Source organism: Eumetopias jubatus, unplaced genomic scaffold (assembly GCF_037043125.1).
Source record: "Eumetopias jubatus isolate StellerSeaLion01/CBP00866 unplaced genomic scaffold, mEumJub1_p1.0 scaffold_12, whole genome shotgun sequence".
Lineage (NCBI taxonomy): Eukaryota > Metazoa > Chordata > Mammalia > Carnivora > Otariidae > Eumetopias > Eumetopias jubatus.
In genome coordinates, this window is record NW_028274818.1 from 10010001 (window position 1) to 10036097 (window position 26097).

General features: G+C 41.3%; 1 pseudogene; it reads left to right on the forward strand.

Moving 5' to 3' along the window:
• The window catches only part of LOC114210444 (flavin-containing monooxygenase 5-like), a 118018-nt pseudogene extending 92609 nt beyond the window's left edge, over positions 1-25409 (forward strand).
• The last annotated feature ends 688 nt before the right edge of the window (positions 25410-26097 follow it).

The window sequence follows — 26097 nt, forward strand, 5'->3', positions numbered from 1 at the left end:
GATCCCAGGATCCCGGGATCAAGTCCCGCGTTGGGCTCCATGCTCACCGGGGAATCTGCTTCTCCCTCTGCCTGCCGCTCCCCCTGCTTGTGCTCTCGCTCTCGCTCTCTCTCTCTGATAATAAATAAATAAATAAATAAATAAATAAATAAATAAATAATAAATCTTTTAAAAAATATATTTCCTACATTCACTCAATTCTATATGCCATCATTGAGCATATTCTGTGGTCAAGCACTGGTTAGGAAGAGAAGATCCCTGCCCTCCAACGTGGACTGGAGACCCACGTGCCCCAACAGAGGCCAGGAGGTGGGGGTGTCCCCATGGAGCCAGGTGCCAAATCTGAGGCCTGCTTCTCCCTCACCAGTCACTCCACCGGCCACTGAGCTCCCTATCTTTACCTCCTAAACATCCATCTTCTCTGCAGACTCCGTCTGTGCCTTCCTGATGGCTCAACTCGTTTGCCACTAGCTGACCAGTAGTGTTCCTGCCTTGATTGTTTCTCCACTGTCTACAGCATAATCTTTGCAAAACCCAAAATCTGCCCGTGGCACCACCTTGTTCAAAAGCCTCTGGCGGTACCTCTCTGTTTGTAGGAAGACACTGGCGTGGCAGATGCCCTCCCCCCAGGTCCTGGAGCCACCACAGCCCCTTGCCCTGCGTTCCAGGGGGACTCCCTGCACGCCTGGACCACTGCTCACGTCTGGGCCTACGTAACGTGCAGATTCCTGTTGGTCCACCTCTTACCTCAGTGAGAAATCGTTACTGAGTCTTAGAAACTTAGCTCAGCTAGCGCCCCTTCTGAGAAAACTCCTCTGCCCCTCCTCCCTTAGAGTCATGCATTCCCTTTCTTGGGCCACCTCCGCTCCCGAAATGTATTTGTGTTACTGCCTACAACACACAGCGTGGAATTATTGCTGAATGTCTGTCCCCCAACTAGAGCAGAGGGCTGTCGGCAGGTTATCCCTGCGCTCCAGGGACGCCTGGATAGCCGCGCATAGTCGGCCCACAGTGAGGGTCTGCTGACCGGATGACTGAGGGGCACTACTTGGAAAAGCCACCAGAGCACAGACTGGAGTGTGTTAGAACGTGCAGACGAGAGTCCAAAACCTGAAGTCACGGCGCCGCAGTCAGCTTTGTCTACACCACTGGCCTGAGAGGAAAGGAAAGCAGAGAGCAGCTCCGGGTCGAGTGTGAGAGCAGACAATCCTCGCTCACCCACGTGGAGCTTCACTTCTCGAGCTCGTCTCCTGGACAGAGAATGACCCAGCCACACGGACTCCTTGGACGCAGGTGCAGAGAGATAGGGACCACCTTCCTCCAGTTAGGGAAATGGAGTTCTGTCTATGCAGCGAGAAAGCTCTATGAGACAGAAGGCTGACTGACTCAGGCCCTTAAATATATAATTAGAGAAATAATCTCTCTGCAGATTGAGGGTGTTGCAGAGGTTTTATGTGTCAGAAGGGATAGGCAAGGTCTTAATTTGTCGTCCTGCAATTCTCATGTCCTCCCCTTGCCCCAGCCCCAAAGGGCACACACAGGCTCTTGGGGATTTCCTGGGATCTTCCTCAAATGCCATGCACGCTCTGGGCAATCTGAAGGTGGCCCTTGGGTGAACAGGGTAAGGGTGCTTTAGCCAGCAATCTTTTCTCTTCATCCACCTACATAGGCATCAAACTGGAAGGGCAGGCTGACTCCACCTGTAGCGAGCTGAGCCTTTTCGAAAACATAACCCCATCTTCTCAGTATTTTTGTGGCAAATATAGGATGGGCCTTTCCTGTGATACCAGCAGTGCAGCTGCTAAACCAAAGCTTAGATATCAGAGAACAGTAAACTCAATAGCTTTCTTCTCAAAAGATCAGCTTCTGGATTTTCTGTGATTCGTGTGGCCACTCAGCTGATGAGTGAAACCCCAGTTCGATCCTGCACCACTCTCCCCACCATCTCCCACCTGCTCCAGCACACACTCAGGGCTCTGACCTCTTTTTGGACACATGGGACACCAGTGAGAACCGTGTTGAAATGTATGAGCTACATTTCCTCGCTTACATTCCTTGCCCTTGTTCATGTTCCAAGGGCAGGGAACTTGTCCTGCTTAACGGTATATCCCCAGTGGTCAGCCCAGCGTTTGGCCCACAGAAGACGACCATCTTTGCACGTAGAACAGGTGAATGAATGAAGGAAGAAAAATTTAAAAGGAAAGAGGTAGAGAGTAAAACTTGGAGATGGTTCAGGGACAGAGGTTTAGAGAATTAAAGAATGCTAAAATAAGATTTTTGTGGATATTGTTTAGTTCAGCTTGTTAATTGGGTAGATAAGGCCCAGAGTAAGGAGTCTCACTTATTCTTGGTGAGATGAGAAACCACTGGAAAGCTTTGAAACAAGTAATTTATGAGTTCTCCATTCTGGACACAAATGGCCCCCATTTGCCTCTGGCCAAAGACTGCAATAAAGGTGGTGCTTCTCACGTTTTAATATGGAGACCTTGTGAAATGCAGGTTCTGGGTCAGTAGGTCTGGAGTGGCCTGAGAATCTGAATTTCTAAAATGTACCAAGACGATGTAACTGCCGCTGGTCCTCAGTCCACTCTAAGTAACAAGGGACCAGGAGGCCGCCTCTTTTTTAGCGTATTCTTTGCATGACAATCTAAGAAGGCTCAAAAAACATCGGCTTATATTTACCTGGTCTATCTTTTCCCGTACTTCCGCTTCCAATCTTAAAGGACGCATAAGGAAATAGGATTTAGTTGTCGAGCTGCGGTCAGCTGGGATCCAAGGAAAGATGTCAAGTGCATGGAAGATCAGGGTTAGCTTTGAAAGTCAGAGCTGAGAGCTGCTGGGTAAGCATTCTAACTTAGGATCACCAAAAACGGGTATCTTTCTCAGAGAGGGGTTTGGGGTTAACACTAGGCCATAAATGATGGAATCTTTTATTTTTGCTCACCGAGACACAAAGGTTGACCTCTGGTGCTCCCCTTGCCTGCTTCTCCAGAGGGTTCTGATACTTCCGGTTGGTAAATCATCAAATACTACTGTACATCCACTATTCCAGGCCCTGTGCAGACTTCCCTGTGAGCGCAGAGCCCGATTCAGGGCTTGATCCCACAACCCATGAGATCACGGCCTGAGCTGAAACCAAGGGTTTGACGCTTAGCCGAATGAGTCATTCCTCTATTCTGTTCTTACCCTCAAACATGCATTCTTTCATTTCAGTCATTGTATTTTTCATTTCTAGGAATACCATTTGGGCTTTTTTTAGCCTTCCAATTCTTTCCTCACGCTTATGTTTTCCTTTACATATTTTTAGTATATATAGCCTTATTAAAATCACTGTTTTAATTTTTTCATCATCTCTTTAATTTTTGGCAAAAAAATCATATCTTCCTGCTTCTTAATTTTTCTGATTTTTTTGGCCTAGGGGACATTTGATTTTATGCTTTAGGATACTGGATTTTAAGGCATTTCGTTAACTAATTTTTTACTTTGTTCTATGTGCAGTTATGTTATGTTGGATCAATTTAATTCTTTTAAGGTTTGCTTTTAAGTTTGGTTAGCACTGACCTCACTGCTAATATCATCCTAGGGAATCTACCAAAAACCTAATGTATTACAAGAGTCCCTCCACTCCAGCTATTGGGATTGTGAACTATTCCCAGACTAGCATGAACTCTGGGAATTTTTGGCTTATTGCTTTCTTACTTTTTTTTCCCCCAGCCTAATGGAGTTTCATCCCATTCATTGTGCAGATAAATATTCAGACAAAGACTCAAGGGGGCACTTTGGCAGATCTCTGTAGTCCTCTTTCTGCTCAACTACGTCCTCTAGCTTTCTGCCCACAAATTCTAGCTGCCTCACATCTTGAACCCTTGCCTCTATCTCCTCACCTCAGTGAGACCAGCAGATTTTCTTTGGTTCCCCTTCCTGCACTGTGGTCCGGGGATCTCCAATGGTAAGGGTTATCTCATCTGTTTCCTTTTCTCAGTGATCTGGTACCCAACGTCTGAAAATAACTGTTTAATATACTTTCTCAGCTTTTCTAGTTATTTATGGTGGGAGGGCAATCCGCATTGCCTTTAATCTTTCATGGATGGCAGCAGAAATGTTATACCTTTGGTTCTATAATTTCCAGTTGACTTTTTTATACAATGTACTCCTCTGGTGAAACTTTTTATAAACAATATTCTAAAATCCAACTGTCTGTGTTTGCAAATATAAATTTATTGCTTGCAACATGAAAAGATATATACTGATATCTTGAACTCTTTTAAACCAAGTTATGTATATATAAGGTAAACATTTCATTGCATCTCTAAATTATGTATTAACCACAGAGCATTTGTTTTAAATTATTAACACCAAACATTAAATTGTTTATGGGTGCTACCTGAACACTGATGTCTGTATTTAAAATTCTTCATAAGATTATATTTCTTCCCCTATTTGCTTGATACAGAGATTAGATTCTGTATATTTTCCTTATGGCATCCCACCATGTCAACTTATTCATTCATATTGTCATTAGTTAACTCATCAGTTTACTCATAAGCTATTAACTCCTAATTTTTTCCTGAGTGTGCACTGTGTGCTAACACTATTATAGACCCCATAAAATAATAGATGAACCATTCCTACCCTGGAGGATCGTCCTGTTTTGTGGAGGAGATACCACCTCATAGAGGTCAGCAATGGAAAGAGGGAGAGTTGGCAGTGAAGGGTGTCTGGAGTAGATGACTAAAAGCTGTACACTGAAGGATGAGGAGAGCTTCTCTGGGGGTCAGTTATTGTAGGCAAAGGGAACAACTTTGAATTTAAAGTAGAAACCCTGACTTTCATGGAGGAAGTGGGGAAAGACAAGTCTGGGCAGGTATATAATGGTCCATTGTTCTGGTTACTATTACCGTGAAGCAAATTATCACCAAACTTAGACATTTCAAACAGCCATATATATATATATATATATATATATATATTAAGCTTACAAATTCTGTGGGTCCAGAACTAAAAAAGAAAAGGCATAGTAAAAATGACAGTCTCTGCTTCGTGATGTCTGGGGCCTCAGCTGGAAAGACACGGCAGTTGGGGGCTAGAATTCCGGGGGGATCTTCACTCTGTCTGGTGGCTGAGGCTGTTGTCAGTTGTGATTTCTCCAAGCATCCTGGGCTTCTTCACAGTGCGGTGGTTTCGGAGTTGCTCTTTTTACACGGAAGCTCAGGCCTCCAAAATGAGTGTCCCAGTGACTAAGACAATTGCATCACTTTTTGTGACCTAGCTTCAGAAATCATGCATTCACTTTCATTGCATTTTATTGGTTATAAGTGAGTCAAGGCCCACCCAGATTCAAGGGGAAGAGGCAGAGTTCCCATCCCTCAATAGGAGAAATATCAAAGAATTTGTGGCCATTTATTGAAAACCAACACACAAGTCATGAAAAGGGCTGCTAAATCAGAGTGACAAGGAGGGAATTTGAACTTAAATAATCAAGGGATTCCTTTCCAGTTCTACCATTTACTGGACAATTAATCTCCTTGGAGCCTATTTCCTTGTCAATGAAATGGAAATAATGTTTTTCGTAATTGGATCATGGTGAGGATTAAATGAGATTATGTTTACAAAGTGCTTATTAACAATGCTTGGCACATAGTTAATGCTCAATAAATGATAGCTCTCCCCAACCTAAATTAAATCAAAATACTTAATACTTACCATATGATACAAAATACCATAATCATCTATGCTACAGAAATATCTTACATGGTATAGTTTTGAAGTCAGATTTTAAGAAAAGTAGGAAACTTTTGGAAGTATCTTAAAAAAAAAACAGCAAAAAATACTAGGAGGCAAAAAACATGCTTTATATGTTAAGGTCGGAGAAGAGAAGACTAAAGAAAATGTTGTCAAATCAGAGTTCTAGGCAAAGAGACAGCAAGAAAAGAGCTCTCTCTCTAACCTAATGTACACCCCTTATGGAGGAGGGGTTCCCAGGTCCGTGTACCAGTCTGTCAGACACCACCATGTGGAATGCTGCCCTATTTAAAAGCAGACCAGAGTCTCATCCCACATAGGCAGAACATTCCAATTCTTTGCAGAAATGCCTTTTAAAGTATTATATATGTTCTGAATGGGGGAAAAACATCTAAGGTCCAATAAAGCAAAAGGACACATGTTAAATGAGAATGAAAGAAGGTCGATATTAGACCTTAAGTAAAAGTTTATGTTTAGCATGAGAATTTGACATCACCCCTTGCCATACACACACACACACAAAAGCTGCCTGTCTTAAATAGGTAGGAGGGATGCTTTCATGGAAGAATATGGGCTGTGAACCTTTTAGTGAGCATCAAATTTTGATCAATGTGCAAAGTTAATTTTCATCAAACTAAGAACATATACTGTTAGGGCAATGAATATCAGATAGACATTGAGAATCTTCATGTACTTGGAAATGAAAAGCACAGGGGGGCCTCAGTGGCTTAGTCATTTGAGCATCAGACTCTTGATTTCAGCTCAGATCATAATCTCAGGGTCCCAGGATCAAGCCCCACAGTGGGCTCCGCTCTTGGTGGGGCGTCTGCTTGAAGATTTCTCTCCCTCTCCCTCTGCCCCTACCCTTGAGCTTGCTCTCTCTCTCTCTCTCTCTCTCTCTCAAATAAATAAATAAATAAATAAATAAATAAATAAATAAATATTTTCTTAAAAAAGAAAGGAAAGGAAAAACACGGTGCAATAAGGAGTCAGCACCAAAGAGAAATGATCACATGTCCAGTGACATGGGGGTTCAGTGAGCCTGTAACATTCTGCTCCGACAGCATCACACTAGAGATGGGCAGCCGAGGGACACCGGCCTGCTCAGAAGGGCACTGTTACACTCCAGCCATGGCTTGTCTCAATTTATTAAGTCCTTTAATCTTTTCAAGAATAAGTTCAGAAAGTCTAATCCTAAAATGTGCCACAAACACCTGGAAGTTGAAAACCATTGGCAAAGATTCTGACTCCCGACAGTCTTGGGTTGCTAAAGAGATTTCTGCCACTCAACAATTGTGTGACCTGGAGGACTGTGGGCATGTTATTTAATCTGTCCTCATCTATCAAGTGGGGATAATAATATCCAGAACTCTTGTGAGGTCTCCATGAGACACCAAACGTGGGAAAGTGCCTACCTTTCAAAGTATTTAAGAAATAGCAGGTGCTCTTTTATTGCTGATACAGATCTGTAGTACCTTGGTAGCTTAAGAAAAATATGGATTTTTTTAAAAGATTTTATTTATTTATTCATTAGAGAGAGAGAGAGACAGCATGAACAGGGGAAGGAGCAGAGCGAGAGGGACAGGCAGACTCCCCGCTGAGCACAGAGCCCAACATGGGGCTCGATCCCACAACCCTGAGGTCATGACCTGAGCCGAAATCAAGAGTTGGTGGCTTAACTGACTGAGCCACCCAGGTGCCCCTAAAAATACTGAATTTTGATTCCTCCCTAGGGCATTCAGCTTTAGTAAATGCAGGGTGAAGTCCAGAGGGATGTTTAGCATTTATTTATTTTAAGTTCCTTAGTGACCTCTAATGCTCAGCTAGGTTTGAAAACCACCCAAACAGGTAATCTTCTAAGGAATAAAAACTCAATTTGTAAGTTATGTTCCATTTTTTAAAATATCTTTGAGTATGGCAGTCCGTCTAAACCATATCATAAATTCTGTGAGATTCATATTCATATATTTTCATTCTTACTTTACACATTTTGTAAAAAGAGGCATTGCTCAGATTCACACAGGTAATAGCAACAAATGGAGAAAAGAGCAATTCTTCTGACCTATAGTTCCAATGCTTTCTTCTGTAGGCAATGTTTCCAACTACTTGGCTTTTTGGGTATTTACTTTCTGTTGGAACACTTAATAGATGGATTTAGCTGTCTTTAAGGTAAAATGTATAATGACTATTAATTATCTATAACCTATAACTTTATAGTCAAAACAAGTGTATACGTGTGTGTATATAAATTAATTACTTAAGATGTAAATTTTGACCTTTCTGCTTTCCCTTCAGGAGGTCACAGAGGAATTGAAGATGTTGATTTGAGGCACTTCACCTTCTCTGTATTCCACAAAATCATGAAACCCCTAGTTCAGAGACATTTTACCTTGTTTGTTCTTAATTAATTACAATAATCACATTGCCCATTAAATAGACTCATTGGTTTTAATTAACTGAAGAAATACTGGCAATGATTTTAAAGGGCTAATAAGATTTAATACAAAATTATTAAGATGTGTTACGTCACAATTCATTGCCATGAAATACAAGACAAAACTTTATTAGATCACTTTATTAGATAACCTTCCAATCTATTTTGCATCAGTTGTAAAGGAAAACTGGAATCAGCACCTGAGAACATAACTATAGGAATCTGGGGTGGATTGAGTTCTTAGAGCCTCTCCCATAATTAGATGTGCCATAAGGCAATTCAAAAGTTGTGTTTCTGACCAAGGACATGAGCCAAGATGAAATTCTTAGAGCAAGAGAGCTGGAGAGTTTTACATGGATTTCAGCATTTCCTTCATTGTGTGACCTCGAATTTTTGGTTTCTAAATCCTTTTGATAGAATTTCACCATATGTGTGATGCCTAGTGGGTCCCCACTAGGTTGTTTGGGAACAATCCTAGGTCAGCCTTCTGCCTGCTTCTTTCTTCCCACCCAAGGAAGAAAGAAGCTTCCCTTGCTTTCTGTTTTAGATCTGTTAATACCCATTTTATTTCTAGGATTTCCTTAACTGCAGAGTATGATATGGAGCCCTCAAAAAAGTAAATTAGGTCCTTTTTATTTGTTTTGAGATCTTTCATTCTGTGAAGTGGTCAGAGAGTAGCAATAATAACACAGGTGCTGGGATTCATGGTCAAGATCCCAGATCCTCAGCTCCTAAGTTCATTGGGAAGTCTGGTGGTCTCCTGCTCCCTCAAGAACACTGAGGCTCATCGGGGTGCACTGCCCTTCCCTGAGGGCACTTTATTTCCTATCAATTTTACATCATCCTTCAATTATCACTCTTGACTAAATAAATAGCCAATAAATATTTACTGCCACCTCCTGTGTGGTAGCATTATCTCAGGCACTGTGGAGAAGGGAAAAAGTTCTCAACCGCCTTGATCTTTTAGCTCCTTTTTTGACCATTTAAATTGCTGTTGTTTAGGGTTCCTAAGATTTTTGTAAGTTCACTATAGACAAGAATCTTTTCATATTTTTGCATCTCATATCCCTTTAAGGAAGGCAAAAACTTTGGATATTTTCCCCAGAAAAATGCACATTCACATGTGCATAACTTTTGCAGGCATCCTCAGGAGGTCCATGGACTCCTGAATTCCATCCAAAACACCTTGAATAGCCATGGGTTTCAGATTTAGAACTACAGACATAGACATTTCTGCATATTATTTTCTGAATCTCAAAGAAGAGTTTTGAACCAAAGGAGATAGAACAAGGAGCAGGGAAGGAAGGGTTACAAGAAGAAGATGATGAACAAAATTTTTATTTGAGCTTCTGGTTGATGTTTACTAACTTTTGCCTGTTGTGTAAGCCTGTCTTGGAGCAATACACAGATTTATATTCTGATGCCAGCTCCTTATCCCATTGGGAACTGGTTGGCAAAACTCTGCAATTAGTCCAAGTTTTTATTTAATTTTTAAAGCTAATGCACCATACAAAATGAATAAAGAACAACGAGCCAGCTGCAAATCAACAGAGATCAAAAAGGCTTAAAATGAGATTACATACAATACTAGCTTGAATTTTGAAATATATGAAGGAATAATCTTCAAAGAAAATAATAGTTAATTGTACATGAAAAAGTATAAAACCTATAAAACAAAAAGTTTAAAAATAAAAATTATCTCCGAAAAAAAAATAACAGGGCTCAGATGATTGCCCAGGAAAATTGGTATTAGTTTTCAATATGCAGATATTACCACACTATGTAAATTGTCCAAAGTATAAGGTAAATATGAAAGCTTCCTCATAACTCCAATAACCAAGATAACATAATCTTGACAAAGACAGAACAAAAAAAGTAAGCAATAGGCCAGTAGTAGCTGTAATTTTAAACCATTAACAAAATTCAAGAAATAGGGGCGCCTGGGTGGCTCAGTTGTTAAGTGTCTGCCTTCGGCTCAGGTCATGATCCCAGGGTCCTGGGATCGAGCCCCGCATCAGGCTCCCTGCTCAGCGGGAAGCCTGCCTCTCCCTCTCCCACTCCCCCTGCTTGTGTTCCCTCTCTCGCTGTGTCTCTCTCTGTCAAATAAATAAATAAAATCTTTTTTAAAAATCCATATTTTTATTAAGCTACCAAGGTACTACAAATCTATATCAGCAATAAAAGAGCACCTGCTATTTCTCAAATACTTGGAAAAGTAGGCAGTTTCCCACATTTGGTGTCTCACTGAGACCTCACAAGAGTTCTGGATATTATTATCCCCACTTCATAGATGAGGAAAGATTAAATAACATCCCCCAAAGTCCTCCAGGTCACATAATTATTGAGTGGAGAAGTTCCATGTTATAAAGATGTCAATTATTCCATAATTACCTGCTACATTTAAGTTTTATTTCTAGGAATGGTGAAAAAGTAATCCAAGCTTCATCCAGAAAAGTAAATTTGATAAAAAAAAAAAGTCAAGAAAATATTGAAAAAGAAGAGTAATAATTGAAGGCTACCCAGGGAAATATCAAAAATCTTTGAAAGCAACAATATTTAAACAGTGTGATTCTGATATCTGAGTATAAAGAAATATTAGTGGAGCAGAAAATGAGTATCTACAATAAAACAAAACATTTAAATATTAAAGATACTATAAAGTGCCATTTCCAGTATGGTAAGGGAAGGATGTCTTGTTTGATAAAATGGGCAGATGCACCTGGTGATTATTGGAAAAAAGGATCACATTGAAGGATTGTTTCACACTCTATCAAAATTGAACTCTGAGGGCCCCTGGGTGGCTCAGTCGGTTAAGCGTCTGACTCTTGATTTCAGCTCAGGTCATGATCTCAGGGTCGTGAGATTGAGCCCCATGTCAGGCTCCTTGCTTGGTGTAGAGCCTGCTTAAGATTCTCCCTCTCCCTCTGCCCCCCACCACCACTCACCTATGCACACTCTTTCTCTCTTTCTCTCAAAAAAAAAAAAAATTTGAAACTCTGGAACTATCAAAAAGTTAAACAAAAATATGAAAACATAAAAAAACAATAATATAGATGGATAATTTTATAATCTTGAGATAGGGAAGACTAGGAGTATGACACAATAGCCACTAACTGTAAAAGAAAAAATATATTTCACTTGGTAAAAATGGGGGGGAAATCTATGTAATTTTTAAAAGCTAATGACAAAATAAGAGAAAATATTTGGAAAATGTATGAGAGAAAAACGGTTCCTACTTATAATGTTAGAAGATTTCTTTAAACAAAAAGAATAGAAAAATGTAGAAATGATATTCATCAAATTCACTAAAGAAGAAATACAAATAGACCAAGAATATATGAATGGAGTTTAGACTCACTGATATTCCAAGAATGGTAGATTCCATTAAGAAAATGGAATATTTATGTAATTAGCAAGGAGGAGGGAAAAGGTATCCTCAACCATTTTTAATCATCAGAAACTGCTTAAATCTTTATTAGAAACAATGTATCAGAGATCTGAAAAACTGTTCCTCAAATGCCTTTGGACTCAGCCATCGCGGATGTAGGAATTTACCTTAAAGAAATAGTCAGAAAGAGACAAAAATTTATGTATGAGTATGTTTTTGGTGAATCGTTCCCAGTCCGTATTCTAGCTTTGGTGATAAGGCTCTATCAATTAAAATGAATTTATATTCATTATCTATCATCCCAGGTGATGAAATATTTCCTCATGTTTTCCAAGTTTCACTATAGATCAGTTTCCAAGCTGTATACTGTCTTCATGAAGTTCCTTCTGGGCTTCTTGGTACCTTTGATTAATCAGACTTTGTGAGACCAACACAATTGCTAAAATTTGACGACATGCCAGCTTCTTACTTGAACCCCAACTTTAAAAGCCAGGTGGAAAGGGGAGAGACAAGGGGAGGGATTTTTGCAAACTAGTCATCGCATAAAACTCACCTTGGTGGGCTACCTCAGTGTGAGGAAGAGCAAAGGAGAAGATAGTAGTCTCCTGAAGAGACAGGATTCGGGAGCCTATTTCTTTACCTTGGTGCCGGGAGATTTCAGGAGCAAATCAGCTTTTATTTTTCTTCTTACTACAGGTTAGTTTTATGGCCTTTATTTCCTTGAAGACCTTGGGGCTTAATTGGATTTTTAAATTTTTGTCGTATGCCGTATCCCTGCATGATTAGAAAAATATCCTGTGTTCTATATACACAATCAAAAGAAAAAGGTTAGCTAATGCATATGGAATATTCACAAGGGAAGGAAAAAATGGACCAAGACTTCATTCAAAGAGCAACTCATTACCTTTTCCAGCAGAGAAGAAGACAGATTGGAGTCAGCATCGGCTATACTTTTGGAGAGAGATCTGGCCCACTGAGGTTTCATTTGGGTTTGTTTCAGATGAGGGGCTAAAGAGACAGAGGTGATGGGGCACAGGAGTTTAAGGGGAGCTGCTGGAGGCGCAAGAGGGTATAAATGATCAAGGATGCTCCCCCAACACACTAAACACAGATTGTATGTGCTAATAGCCTTTTACTTCACCAGCCTGGGAAGTGAAATACCCAGGAGAAAAGTATTTGACTCGATATTTTTGACATTTGAAAGGTGATTTTTCAAACAAATGTACATAACCCAGTGAAACATAATAGCCTTGGCATTTAAAAATGGGCACTGGTGGGGCACCTGGGTGGCTCAGTCAGTTGGGCAGCTGCCCTCAGCTCGGGTCGTGGTCCAGGGGTCCTGGGATCCAGCCCCACATCGGGGTCCCTGCTCAGCGGAGGGAGGAGAGCCTGCTTCTCCCTCTCCCTCTGCCTGTCACTCTGCCTACTTGTGCTCTCTCTCTCTCTCTCAAATAAATAAATAAATAAAATCTTAAAAATAAATGGGCACTGAGTATTTGGATCTACTTTTCAAATTAATAAATGCAGTATTTGTTATCCATGTATTTCTGTTGATAGCAATTTCTTTGTTAATATGCACTCATTCTGCTACTTCGTGATCCAGGGTGTTGGCTGATATTACAGTCCTGCTAAGTACTTGAAAAACCTATGCATTAACTGCTGTATTCAGGGGGGTTATTTAGGTAGCTGCTGCTGTCATTGGGTAAACTCATTGCCTATAGCCTCTGGATATATTTTCAAGCAGTAGCAACACATCAATGGTACGGGGTTATGTTAATAAGCCTTAATTTAAAAGAATTTACCAAGGAACTCCAGATTAAAAAATAGTCTCATGTTTTAATAGCTGCTCTAATCCACTATAATATAAACTTGTTAAAATGCAGGACAGAATTCCGTTCAGTTCCTCCTTCAGAGAAAAATCAGGGATAAAATCGCCAGATGATAGTTAAGGAAGCCTCTCTTAAGAAAACTCTACTTCCTTTTTTTTAATCAAAGATTTTATTTATTTATTTGACAGAGAGAGAGAGAGCATGAGCCACGGGAGAGGCAGAGGGAGAGGGAGGAGCAGACTCCCTGCTGAGTAGAGGGCCTAAGGCGGGGCTCGATCCCCGGACCCTGGGATCATGACCTGAGCCGAAGGCAGACGCTTAACCAACTGAGCCACCCAGGTGCCCCAAGAACACTCTATTTCCTAAAAAAAAAAAAGAAAAGAAAATTGGCGGGGGGGACTCTATTTCTTCATGGTTCAGCTGAATAGAAGAGGATGGAACAACCTCGTAGAGCAGATAGGGTAAGGAGGATAGTGTCCTCGGAGGCGCTCACTGGTAAGTGGCATCTCTGAGTACCTGTTGATACTGTCCATCTATTTCCTTTGCTCCATCCTTTGAGAAAGTGCACTACCTGATCTGACCTCTGAGACTGATCCTGAATCTGACACTGACACCTAATACTTCCTCTCCAACCTCATTATGCACTCTACCCTTTTGGCACCCACTCACAAAGCTTCCTTTGCTTTTCTTCAAAAATGCCCAGCATGGGCACCTGGGTGGCTCAGTCGTTAAGCGTCTGCCTTTGGCTCAGGTCATGATCCCAGGGTCCTGGGATCGAGCCCCGCATCGGGCTCCTTGTTTGGCAGGAAGTCTGCTTCTCCCTCTCCCGCTCCCCCCCTGCTTGTGTTCCCTCTCTCGCACAGTCTTACACAATTCACAGCACTCACCATAGCACTTACCCTCCCCAGTGTCTATCACCCAGCCGCCCCATCCCTCCCACGCCCAACCACTCCAGCAACCCTCAGTTTGTTTCCCGAGATTAAGAATTCCTCATATCAGTGAGGTCATATGATACATGTCTTTCTCTGACTGACTTATTTCGCTCAGCATAATACCCTCCAGTTCCATCCACGTCGTTGCAAATGGCAAGATTTCATTCCTTTTGATGGCTGCATAATATTCCATTGTATATATATACCACATCTTCTTTATCCATTCATCTGTCGATAGACATCTTTCTAGCCTTAGTTTTAAGAAAAATCAGGAATGGCTGCTAAAGCACATAACAGATATTGTGTGTTGTATGGACTCCTGTTATAACCTGAAAAGTGAGGATGATAATGTGCCTCACAGGATTGAATTAGGTAATAGATATTATTATATATATTATATAATCATATACTATTATATATTATTACATTTTATATAACATATTATTATATATATTATTATATACTATTAAATATAATTATATAACTATAAAAATACATATTATATTATATATATAATATAATTATAAACCATGACATATGGTAAAGTGCTAAAATACTATCTCCTGTCTGTATGCGTATGAATAAGTAGATAATATAGAGAGAGAGACTGAAACCAGATTGAGAGACTGAAACCAGAAGGGTATATATCAAAACATTTAAAGCGATCATCAAGGGGAGCCTGAGAGGCTCAGTCCGTTAAGCATCTGCCTTCAGTTCAGGTCATGATTTCAGGGTCCTGGGATCCAGCCCCACGTCAGGCTCCCTGCTTGGCACAGAGTCTGCTTCTCCCTCTGTCTCTGCCCCTCTCCCCCACTGATGTTCTCTCTCTCTCTCTCTCAAATAAATCAATAAAATCTTAAAAAAAATAAATAAAAATAAAGTGACCATCAGGAATGATATTCGTCTCTGTGATTTTCTACAAAATTATAATAAACATGTGCTGCTTTTATAAATAGGAAAAGATTGCCAGTAAAAACAGGAAGAAAAAAAGAAAGCCTCCTGTACTAAGGCTCTGCATTCTTTTCTACCCATTACTACAAACAGTGCTGATGTCTTGGATGCCCTCTGGCCAGGACTCAGACTCCATCGAGCTCTCTTGGCAGAGAGGCAGCCCCATCTTCCTCTAGTATTCTACACACATCTCTCTTTTCATGTCCTTTTCATGTTCTTTCCACCTTTTCATATTTTTCTTTTTGCTGCCCCACAGAATTATTTGCTCTTTTAAACCATTTACGACAAGGTATCTTATCTCTTAGTGAAGGTACTGGAAAAGCAACTTTGCTTTCTTCAAAGGAATTCATCCCAGGAGTCTCATAATTTGACAAACAAAGGAACTGATTTTTTTAAGTGTTACTCTTGTATTCTAAAAGACAGGGAGTGTCCTTATTTTTCTTGGTAGGAGAAGGCCAAGAGTGGCAGGCCAAGCATCTATGAATCTGCCACCAGCAACACGTCGAAGGAGATGACAACCTACAGTGATTACCCATTCCCCGATCGCTTCCCCAACTACTTGCACAATTCCAGAATCATGGAGTACCTCAGGATGTACGTGCAACACTTTCACCTAATGAAATACATCTGGTTTCTGCTAAGTGAGGCAGGAAACTCTCAGCGAGTGCAGGAGCCTCTTGGTGGAGTCAAGAGCCAGGCCAGAGTGAGGGGCAGGAAGGCACGCCCGTTCAGGCTGGGAGGTTAGCTCTACAAGCATCTCTGGTGAAGTCAGCAGGACCTTCCCTCCTGGCTTCCTTCAGGAAAAAGTCTGATGGATTTGTTGAAACACCAGACTATGCACCGGGTGTTGGCTCACCACCAACTACATTTAGGACTGCAGCTGGGGACACTCTGGCCTCCATCTCTACTTTAAAAAGCCTTGGTAGGGAAACCAGCTTCAAAGAAACTCTTTCAGGAAACCCCACAGGAGAGTAGTTATAACCAACCTTACTCATTGAGGCCCAAAACTCTGGGACAGGAGGCAACCAGGAAGAGAGGCCACAAGTCCGAGTTTGTCTCATCCCTAGTCAAAGGTGTGCAGCGTGAGGAAGTGCTCTGACTTCTCTTGCACGGGACAGTGGGACGTCATAGTCGAGGCCGCAGGGAAGCGGGAATCCTATGTCTTTGATGGGATTATGGTGTGCAGTGGCCTTTACACCGACCCCTTCTTGCCACTCCAGAACTTTCCAGGTATGTCATACTGAATGCTAGGGCACTGATGATGTGGGGTTTTATCATTGTTGCTTATCGTTATCCTTGAAGAAAGTTTGTAACTCTGAAAGTCACCTTGTTTTCAAAATAAATATTATTTTTTCTGAATGTAAAGTAATGCATGTTCTTTCAGGGTCCATTCAAATAATACATAATGTTATAAAATTGAAAATTAAAATTACTAATACCCTATCACCACAAGTTCTAGGCTATTTTAAGAGAAAAGTGCTACATTTTTCCACAACTGGAAAGCAAAAATGTGGGAGTTGTTTTGTGTTGGTAATAGTTTGGAGTAAATACGGAGCGCCTGGCTGGCTCAGTTGGAAGAGCATGGGACTCCTGATCTCGGGGTCATGATTTTGAGCCCCACAATGGGTGTAGAGATTACTTAAATAAATAAATGAAAACTTAAAAAAATAGTTTCAAGGGGCACTGGGTGGCTCAGTCGTTAAGCGTCTGCCTTCGGCGATCCCGGGGTCCTGGGATCGAGCCCCACATCGGGCTCCCTGCTCCTTGGGAAGCCTGCTTCTCCCTCTCCCTCTGTCCTGGCTTGTGTTCCCTCTCTCACTGTGTCTCTCTGTCAAATAGATAGATAAAATCTTTTAAAAAAAAGTTTCAAGTAAATAGTAGGATCAAAGGGACAGAAAATATATTAAGATTTAGCTTTATTCCTGAATGTATACATATATGCATAGCATGATGACTATAAATAGCCATGTACACATCTTAGAAGCTACTGCTATGCTATTGTTTACTATCTGGAAGCTTAAGCACCTTGCATATAAGGAATGGTGTGGGAATGGTCTACCTGCACAGCATCTCCCTGTTTATCTCTAGGGAACAGGATATATACTCAGTCTTCTTAAAAAGCGCTGAACTTGAGAGTCCTTTGTAGTTCTCAGGAAATTCTAGATTCCCCCCACTTCCATTGCTATGAGTGTCTGTTTCCCAGTGTATGAGAAGATAGAGAAGGTTAAAATTGGTCAAGAGAAATCTATTAGTTGGTTCGTTAGTTAGAAATTTAAATATTCCTGTATTCATTCATTCAACATTCAGTCAAGAAATACCTACCCAGGGGCGCCTGGGTGGCTCAGTTGGTTAAGCGACTGCCTTCGGCTCAGGTCATGATCCTGGAGTCCCGGGATCGAGCCCCTCATCGGGCTCCCTGCTCAGTGGGGAGTCTGTTTCTCCCTCTGACCCTCCCCCCTCTCGTGTTCTCTCTCTCATTCTCTCTCTCTCAAATAAATAAAAAAAATCTTAAAAAAAGGAGATTAAAAAAAAAAAGAAATACCTATCCAGCAGCAATTGTCCAGAGGCTCAGCAGAGAACAAAACAGGCAAAACCTCTCTCCCTGAAGAGTGTGCATGCAGTAGATGGACACAGACAAAAATGGGATAAATATGTGGGAGACGATGACTGTGGAAAAGGGGAGAGCTTTTAGGGATGGGGGTTGCGATGCAGGATCAGATAAAGTGGCCAGGTAAGGTTTCCATGAGAAAGGGACATTTGAGCAAATGCCCAAAGGAATTGAGGAAGTGAGGTAGATACAGGGAGAAAGCGCACTGTGCAGAAGGAAGAGCAGGTGCAAAGGCTTCAAGGTGGGAGTGTGCCTCACAGGTCCCATGGGGTGGGAGTGGAAGGGGTAGGAAGGCGGTGATGTCAGAGAGTGAACAGTGAGCCATTGTTTTCACTCTGGCTTTGACTTTGAGTGAGGTAAGAGCTGTTAGGAGGTTTCGAGCAGAGGAGAGGGATGTTCTAATCTCTTCAGCGGCAGCATTCAGAATAGTCGGGGAACGAGGTAGTAAGGGCAGAAGTGGGGAGACCAGGGAAGAAGCTCTTGCACAATTTCAGGTGAGAAATGATGGTAGGTTGGACCAGGGGGTGGCAGTGGAGGTATAATGAAGTGTTCGGATCCTGAGTATAGTGTGAACATAGAGATGATGGAATTTGCGGATAGACCAGATGTGAGATGTAATCGAGAGGTGTCGAGGATAACTCTCATGTTGTTGGTCCCAGCAATTGAGTTGCCATTTCTGGAGACAGGCAAGCCTGCAGGAAGAGCTGATTCTACCTGTATGAGGGAGAAAGATTGAGGAGGCCACAAGGTAACAAGGTTGAAGAGATGTTCGTTAAAAATGGGAGAGGGTGGGCTGAGATTAAAGATACTTAAGGAAGAGCATTAAACCTATTTCTCGAGTACTATATAAGAACGTGTTAAAGGATCCTTATACCATTCCTATAAGCTAAGTGAAACCATTTCCATTTTACACATTGCAGGTGTCACTAGTAGAGAAAAAGCTGAGATTTGTGCCTATGTTTGACCCCACAACCCGCTTGCATTTTGACCCACAGGGCAAAGTGTTCATTTTGGAATAGAAGAGAAATATTTCCTCCTGGGGAAAGGAGACAGAGGACGGATGGATGAACACAAAGTAACTTTTAGGTGTTGAGACACTCACTTAAGATTTTGTTGTTTCATAAAAATGAGAAGAATGTTGTCTTCAGGAAATGAGAGAAAATGCAGTGGGACCAAAGGGAGGGGAAAATACTGAAACAGCCACAGTGAGAAATTTGATGGACTATCGAACTTGCAAAGATGTAGTTTGGGAACAATGGATCCATGCCGGGAGTTTACTAGGGGAGGATCGAAGAACTGTTTCCAAAAGAAAGCTGGAGTTTGGGATCAGATTCTGTAGGAAGAAAGGAACAGGGCAAGGACTGACCCTCAGTCAGGACTGACTAGGGCTGTCCAGCATCACCAGAGGAAAAAATGAAGCCCATATGTGCAGACCTCAGTGTTGTTTAAAAGGTGAAATGCTGCAAAATCAACGAGCTTTTATGGCTTTGCCATATGATGTTTCTATTTTAAGTCAGAGCAAATTATTAGGCAAACATACAAAGTTCCTACATTCTCTTAGCCTCAGATCCTGGTGGGTGACGTTGGAGCATTTGTCCCCAGTAGGAAAGCAGGGTGAAAAGTGCTGGTGGGAGGGGTGTACTGGGCCCAGGAAGAGATGAAAATATCTAGACAAGGATGAAGCTTGGGTTGGGAATGCAAGACCGGAAAGTGCGTCCAAGCAGTAGTTATTAATGACAAGGATGAAGAATAAAGATGTACTACTTAAATAGGAGCCAAACTCTTCTTTGAAGGTTTGGCAGGGTTAGGGGTAAGTAAAAAGGGGGCAGAAATGAGATGTCTGAGTGTAAGCATGCAACTTAGGGTCTAGAACAAAACCGTATGAGGATTTCTTCTGTCTGATGATGGGCAGACACAGTCCACAGCCCAGCATTTACAGAACAGCCGAGGATAAGTTCAAAGAGGATGGACTTTGAGTTCAATAATAAGCTTTAAAAAATAATATGAAATAATGAACCAAGGCTTGAGCAATACTTTCTTGCCCACAGGAATCAAGAGATTCAAAGGTCAATATATTCACAGCTGGGAATACAAGAGTCCAGAGAAATTTCGGGGGAAGAAAATCATCGTGGTCGGCATTGGGAATCCTGGAGCCGATCTGGCAGTCGAGCTCAGTCACGTAGCTTCACAGGTTTGGTTCCTACAATTCTCTTTCCCGAGATGCACCTTGCCCACTGCCCTCTCAGATGTTAGCATGGTGTGAAATATGACAGGCATCCCCATACACTGCTTCAATCCTGATTGCTAATTACCTCCTCACACTTGTTTTCTTGGTAAACATCTTGGAAATACATTTAAAAAATGAGAATGGAATAAAAATAAACATTTCAAACTTTAGTGACTGCCATATGGTTTATTTTTACCAGAGCGTGTAGACTTCCCCAGCTCAGCCACCAGTTACAAATATGAACTCTATCAGAAACCCACTTTAAATCCCTTTATTTTTCACTGACATGACATGTGATACATCTTCCAACTCTGATTCCTTCCATACTTATATTTCAAGGGATACTTATTAACTAAGTATTCTAAATTCTGTAATATCTAATAATTAGCAGGTGGAGGGCGTATGGGAATTTGTTGATCGCTAGTCTTCTTGCATCATTGTGCTCGTCCAGAATTGCAATGTAAGAGATGGCAGGCGTCAAACACTGGTTTGGAGACGGCACAGGAAGGAGAGAGAGTGAGATCCAGAGGAAGGCACGGGGAGATCTCTGGGACTGTAGCAAACAAGTCGGATGCGTCCGTTTGTATGAGTGTGTGTGCCTGTATCTGTTTGTCTGTCTGTCTTCGAGAACAAGGCAAGATAGTTCTTAGCCGTTTCTCATGAGCCAAATGAGAGATATCTGAAAAACTAGGAAAAGAAAGTCTTAAATTGTGAAGCATCTATTTTTCATTTATTTGCATTTTCTCCTGGGTGTTGCTCAGCACAAGGCAGTGTGCGTGGATTTGGAACCGGGTCTGGGATAATGGAATGCCCGTGGACGCTGTGCTCGTCACTCGTTTTAATGCTGTCCTCAACAGATTTTATCCTACATTCTTAGTCAACAGACGGGCAGAGAATAAATTAAACGCTCGATTTAACCATGATGTTTATGGTTTGCTCCCTCAACACAGGTATGTCCTAGGACTTTTTTTAAGATTTTATTTATTTATTTATTCGAGAGAGAGATAGAGAGCATGTGAGGGAGAGAGCACAAGTGGTGGGGAGGGGCAGAAGGAGAGGAGAAGCAGACTCCCGGCTGAGCAGGGAGCCCGATGCGGGGCTCATCCCAGGACCCTGGGATCATGACTTGAGCCAAAGGCAGACACCCAACCGACTGAGCCACCCAGGCGCCCTTGTTCTCGGATTTTTAAAAAGTAATTTTGCCTCTGCCTTTTAACCCCGGTGTAGTTAAATATTTTTTTTTTATGTTGGCAAAATATAATCCCTATCTATCTATCTGTTGTGAGGTATAAATGTGGAAGCACATAAAATTAACTATGTGTACAGCCTACATAAATTTAATAAACATTTCTGAGTTCCTGCTATGATCAAGTAGGTTTCTGGGTACTGGGAGTGGAAGAAGGACAAGACCAGGTAAAGTCCTAGCTCTTGCTGGGCCTCTTTCTAGTAGGGGAGAAACCAACTAGTCAAAACATAATGCAATGACATGGAGTAATACGTGCTATGAAGAAACAGTAAGCAGAGTTGGGGAGAGGAATCTTTTTTAGATGGGGTGGCTCTGGAATGCTTTTTTTAAAAAAATATTTTATTTATTTATTTGACAGAGAGAGACACAGCGAGAGAGGGAACCCAAGCAGGGGGAGTGGGAGAGGGAGAAGAGGCTCCCCGCGGAGCAGGGAGCCCGATGCGGGGCTTGATCCCAGGACCCTGGGACCATGACCTGAGCCGCAGGCAGACGCTTAACGACTGAGCCACCCAGGCGCCCCTGGAATGCTTATATGATGAGAGAGCATTTGAATGGGGCCCTAAAGAAGTGAGGAGGCGAGTCCTGAAAGAATATCTAAAATGAGAATCACATTCTAGGCAGAAGCAGCACCAACTTCAAAGGCCGGAATGAACATGATTTATTCAAGGAAGAGCAAGGAACCTAGTGTAGCAAGACTACTGGGAGAGGTGAAGTGGTAGGAAATAAGTTCAGAGACATAGGCAGGGGCCAGGTCACAGTGGGATTTTGTTTGTTTGTTTGTTTGTTTAAGATTTATTTATTTATTTGAGAGACAGAGCACGAGCCCGGGGTGGGGGGGCGGAGCAGAGGGAGAGAGACAATTCCAAGCAGACTCCCCACTGAAGGCAGAGCCCAAGGTAGGGCCAGATCTCACCACCCTGAGACCATGACCTGAGGGGAAATCAAGAGTCAGACACTCAACCAAGCCACCCAGGCACCCCCAGAGGGATTTTTAGGGCTATAGCATGGGCAGAGCTTTGGATTTCATTTTTAGTGAAATAGAAACCCATCAGGATATAATTATACACTTTAAAAGGATCACTTTTGCTCCTGAGTGGAGGAGAAATTGTAGGGAGTCAGTGGTAGAAGCAGGGAGACCACTAGCAGTATTAAATAATGTTGGTAAAATTTATAAAAATGGTATGTAGGTTCTCAAAATAAATGGAAATCCGAATATGATCTGATTTTGCTCTTCTAGTATGAACACCTCCACCAATTGCTTTTAAAAATCTCTCCCCCCAAAAATGTTTTAAATAAGTTAGATATCAATATTATCACTGATATAAACTTATATACCACATTTCAAAATCTTCTCTTTGCTTATAATAAGCATTAGATAAATGTTATTGGCATTCTAATAATACAGAATGTTTATTCAGTAAAAATTCAGAAAAAGTATTGAGTAAAGGAAATATTTACAAAACAAAAATGTAAGTTTTTTTCTTAGCTCAACTAAAAACTATTTGAAGTATTTTCTGAGTTCAATTCCTTTCCAAAAAGACATATTAATTTTCCTGGATTTCAATTTTTATTCTTCAGATTCCTGAGCCATCAAGCTACTTTCAGTGATGATCTACCCAATCACATAATATCTGGTAGAGTTCTGATAAAACCAAATGTTAGAGAGTCCATGGAGACATCCGCCATCTTTGAAGACGGCACAAGAAGAGGACCTCGATGTTGTTATTTTTGCCACAGGATATACTTTCTCTTTCCCCTTTTTGGAAAATAATTCAAGAGTACCGGACAGCCAGCGCTCCATGTTTAAATTTGTCTTCCCTCCTCAACTAGAGAAACCAACCCTGGCTTTCATTGGCATCCTGCAGCCTGTGGGAGCCACCATTCCCACGTTGGAGCTCCATAGACGATGGGTCGTTCGTGTATTTAAGGGTATGTGCTGACCTTATGTATATTTAGAAAAGACGGCAATCCAGATAGTGTGATTTCAGAAGCATTGCAAAGCTCCTCTGCTGCAAAACATATCTGAAGTTAACCTTTACAGTATCTGAAATTGTGCCACTTGAGATTTGTTACTTTAGGGTTTGATCGTTATTTAACCTGTAGGATTCCTGTATGAAAATGAAGATTTAAAAACCATTACTTTAAGCTATCATCAAGTGACAAGTTGTTGGCAAAGGAATTCATAACATAAATGAACAAGTGTAACTCACTATTTAAAAGACAGCCAGAGTGAATACTCTGGTAATGGGATGACACACACACTACTTTGTGTCTTGTCAGTTGGGTGCGACTCCCTTCAGTCCGTCCTTTTTTGTGAGCTTTGAGGTCTGTTAGTCAAGATGCAAACTCATTAAAGGACATGCCTTTGCCTCTGTAAGGCATGAGCGCCTGATTAAACAATGAATGGAGGGCATTCCCGAGTGACTCCTGGGTCCATCTCCCCCACTCTTGCGGTACCTCACTCATGATGTTCTCTACCAAACTGATTCTCAGGGTATTCATTTCTTTTGGAACCTCATCTTTCTTTGCTAGGATTGAACAAATTACCTTCAGTGAGTGGTATGGTGGATGACATAAGAAAGAAGAGGAAAAAAAATTGAAAAGGAGTAAGAAACTTGCTTCTTAGTAAAAGTCAATTGAAAGTGTTTAGGTGGAATTGTTTGCCTATCAAGTATGCTTTATATTTTTCTCATCATAGAATCTGAGTCTATTTGCCTGAATGAGATCTCAAATATTAACCTCTTCATTTCCTCTTAATCAAGCATAATCTAAGTGTATGGAATATTTGTGGGAAGAATGGATACAGAATAATCCAACATGGAAACTTTAGAATTATGTTTAAAATTCATGTAATGCGAGATAAGCATACAATTATAAATTTATGTCATAGCGTAGCCTTAGAGGTGCAAAGTGTATGAAATGCAAAGATGAAATGAAGGGTTGTTCACTCTTCTAAGGAGTCGGAAAGATAAATCAATGTGAGAAATGAGTTGGCAAATCATTACAGAATCCAATTAAAATTTTGCTATGAAGTCAGAGGCTTGTAGGTTGTACCAGATCTTCTTAATAGAAAATTATCCTCAACCATTGGGGTTGGAAATGTATTTCTATGCAACAAATACCTGTTGAGAATCTACCATGTGAATGCCACAGCTTGTTCTCTACGATCAAAGGGTTCGTCCTAAGAATAGTCAGTTATCCAGTCCTAAGAATAGTCAGTTATCCAGGAGTTGGTTTAAGAAGGTCAGCCAAGATTGCATTTCAATAATACTGAAAATCAAATTAGTGTCACACATACCTGAATAACTTGCCAGTACAATTCATATTTCCTACCAATTTACCAAAATGAGATTATATCCTGAATGAGAATCAAATGCATGGCCAAAGTACAGAAGATTTCAGCAAAGAATATCATTAATAGGACAAAAATCTTCTGAACCCCACCGCCTATGACTATCCAAGACCCTTGGAAGGATTTGAGGTGAAAAATACACTGTGTGAATATTTTGTTAGAAACCACTGAGAAATTATCAATAGCCATTCATTCTTTTTCCCATGGATTATCCCCTCCTACAAGGTCCACCGATGTTGAGAGGAAATTGTGCTTGGAGGGATGGGGGTTGTCAGCTGACTTGCGGTTTTTTTAACTTTTTAATTTTTTTAATTTTTTTAATTTTTTATTATTCCCCCTTCTGATTTCAGATTCCTGAATAACCTCGTGACACACGCAGAGTACAGTACGTGGATTACATGGATGAAATTGCCTCTGAAATAGGAGGGAAACCCAAACTGCTCTCACTCTTCCTGTGGGACCCAAAGCTGGCTATGGAAATTTTCTTTGGACAATGACGCCTTACCAGTACTACCTGTGGGGGCCAGGGAAGCGGGCTGGGGCCCGGAGAGCCATCCTGACCCAGAGAGCATGGATCATCAAGCCCCTGAGGACTCGCGCTCTCACCCGTGACCAGCCTCCATACTCTGTGCCATGTTGGCTTAAAAGAGCCTGTGCCACTCTTCTCTTTGTTCTCACTTTAGTCATCATTATAGGATAATCCTATGATCATTAGTACATTAGAGCTAACGGTGACACACACTAATTAAGAGATGGGCATGTGCAGTGTTTATCCCTCAGTTCAGACGAGACCAGTACAATAAATTATCTGGTAACTCCAAAATTTCTCACGCAGAAGTATTTTGGCAAAACTGGGGATTTCTTCAACAGAGATTTCAAGTGAACTGGCTTGTATGAAACTTGCTTTGGAAGTGTATAGTTAATTTCCATAACATGACAGATGTTCTCCCTAACGCCAAGTTCTCCTAGGCCCTCCCTTTATAGTAAACACACGGTTTGTCAGCTGTTTGCAATTGGCAAATTCTTGGTTTTGCATGGAAAGCACAGGCTAGGAGAAAGTAACTCTCCCCACGATCTCGAATAGCTAACAACAAACAAATGTCTTCATCAGGAACCTTCTCCTCTAGGATCACATTCTATAGGATCATGGATATTGAGGTAACAGAGTACTGGTACACAGGTTATGTCAGGGATTATTGAGGGTATTTTAGGGGCTGGAGAAGGCCATGGAGGAAAAAAGAAGGAATAATAGAAGTCAGGAAATGTACATAATTTTGTGTTCTATTAAAAGTATCGAAACATGGAATGAATTCTACAGTAAACATACAAAATTCTATGAAAAGATTCAGGAGAATGTGAAGAAGAGACTGAGAGAAAAAGTAGTAAAT